The sequence below is a fragment of the Cucurbita maxima genome, unplaced genomic scaffold (assembly GCF_002738345.1).
Source record: "Cucurbita maxima cultivar Rimu unplaced genomic scaffold, Cmax_1.0 Cma_Scf00108, whole genome shotgun sequence".
Taxonomy (NCBI): domain Eukaryota; kingdom Viridiplantae; phylum Streptophyta; class Magnoliopsida; order Cucurbitales; family Cucurbitaceae; genus Cucurbita; species Cucurbita maxima.
Genome location: NW_019272124.1, coordinates 159,298 through 161,639, shown reverse-complemented (window position 1 = coordinate 161,639; position 2,342 = coordinate 159,298). Strand labels below are relative to the sequence as shown.

The 2,342-nt window shown below is 36.7% G+C and overlaps 1 non-coding gene across 1 annotated transcript; it reads right to left on the bottom strand.

Annotated features, from left to right (window-relative positions):
* Positions 1-509: 509 nt before the first annotated feature.
* TRNAQ-UUG lies at positions 510-581 on the bottom strand. The gene has a single exon. It is a non-coding gene; the product is annotated as a tRNA-Gln (tRNA).
* Positions 582-2,342: the final 1,761 nt, after the last annotated feature.

Below are 2,342 nucleotides of genomic sequence, written 5' to 3'. Positions count from 1 at the left end.
ATGAAATTTGGTGGTCATTGGATAAGGATAAGTAGGTAAACCAAGAAACAATGTAAAATGACTATAATGCCCCTAAGGTAATTTACCTTCGTTTTAATGACCTAGATGACCTTCAAATGCTATGAAACACATCAGTAGATCTTATTTTATGAAATGTTGTATGAATCCTTATCTCGAGAGGTTATAAAAGGTAATGAAGTTTGGGAGTTATTCGAAACCAAGATATGGGAGAAAATGCTCATCATGATCCATATGACTTTACATCGTAGTATATAACTAAAGTGGTATCCATGAAATAATAGCTTCCCCACATGTACCCTTGGTCTCTAGTAGATACTATGTGCACAATATCATGGTGGGCTATTCCTAAGAACTTATAAATTTGATGCCTCCTTATGCCTCAAAGTAAATTTGTGTTTTCGCATCGAATGCTAAGTAACACCCTTTTTAAAAATGTCTTAGGTTGTCGTTACCTTATTCTGGGATTTTACATCAAGGTGATTTCTTAAAGGTCCTATCGGGAGTTGAACCCAGGTCGTTGGATTCAAAGTCCAAAGTGCTAACCACTACACCATAGAACCCCTTGTAAAATTTTGTTTTGGAATGGTTTTCCTATTTTATGTAGATTCCACAAGAAGAGAGATCCTATCACGAGTCAAACTCAAGTTATTGAATTCAAAGTTCTAGAGGTATTTTATCTAACTCGTTGTAATCTTGAGCACCTTTAGAGTGGTTGCAGAAGTAACCCTCCAGTGTTGATTGAAGCTCTTAGAGAACATCAAATTTTATATATTTCTTATAGTTAATTTATATATTGTTGTATATTACAAACAAATTGAAATAATACTTTACATCCCCGTCTTTCTTTCTTCCATGCAAAACTTAACATGAAAACTATATTATTCAATCCCTCCATTATTGCTTCTACTTTGCGTGAAAATGCTTCCACTAAATCATGTTACTAACTAGTTGGTTTGGTTCGGTTCAATTCTTGGGACCACTAGATTGAATTGACCTAGCTCAATTAAACTTATGATAATATAAAAATCATAAGTTTCCTAAATCTAACCGCTAATTTTTTGTGTCTAGCTCAAAGAAACTCGGTGGTCTAGTGGAGGACTTTGGAATAAGGTTTGGAATTGGTAATTATTCTTATTTCTTTTCCTTTAAACACTCGTGGTCAGAAGGAAATCGAACAAAGTGTCTTTCTAAAATAAAAGTGCCCAACTAGATGACCTCAACTGGTGACCTCTTGATCTACAGTCAAATGCTCTACCACTAAGCTATGGACCCATTTTGCATGATTTCAACCTTAGTTACCCCTTCAACAGAGTGTCAATCCAAATGTGTAAAAAGTGTCTGTCCAAAATAGAAGGGCTCAACCAAGTTGAAACGGGTGACCGGTCAAATTCTCTACCACTGAGCCATTGACCCATTTTGTAGGATTTTAACCTTAGTGACCTCTTAGACATAGTGTCGGTCCAAAAAGTGTAACAAATTTCTATCCAAGACAGAAGGGCCCAACTAGGTTTGAATTGGTGACCTCTTGATCTGCAGTCAAATGCTCTAAAATTGAGCTATGGACTCATTTCGTATGAATTCAACCTTAGTGACCCCTTCTACAGATTATCGGTCCAAAAGTGACCCTACCGAAAGTCAGTCTCATCCTACAATGTTGAGTTTATGAAGAGCCGGTTGATAGAGATATGGACAAATTGTGTAAGGGCAGATGTCGCGGTCATGATTGGCCAAGGCGTGTTGTCTGTGGCTTCATGTTAGATGTCTCAGCTATTCTTGTAAATGATTTATGATTCATGGTGGCATGCTCATTCCAAACCCCTTTTACTTGCTTTCATCTTAGATATGTCTTTACTATTATTGTTGTGCCAATATGGGGTGTATGATTAGTCCTCAAAAACATATCTACACCCATCATGACTAAAATGTCTCAAAATGTACTACAAGAGACCGTGACTAGTTGTTGTTTGTTCACTTTTAGTTTATAACATTGCTCTATTTGAAATTGTTTTTAACGTATTTCCTCGCTCACGTTTTCTAAAATATTTCTTCTAAACGTGATTTGAGCATACACTGCTATTGTTCGTTCAGTCTAAATTTTGCATGGTTGACTTGTTCATTGGATTAGAACAAATGTCACATAATCATTGTCTCACTACTGCAAGAGTGCGATTGTGACACTTGTCTTTTGTCCAGTTGTGGGCCGCATCTTTTGACTAGTTACGTGAGTTTGGCTTAGAGCATGCGGACTGCGAACAAGGGTTGGGCCACGGAAGATTATTTTTTTAACCACATATGGACTTTGGGCTAGTGAGTCTTAAATT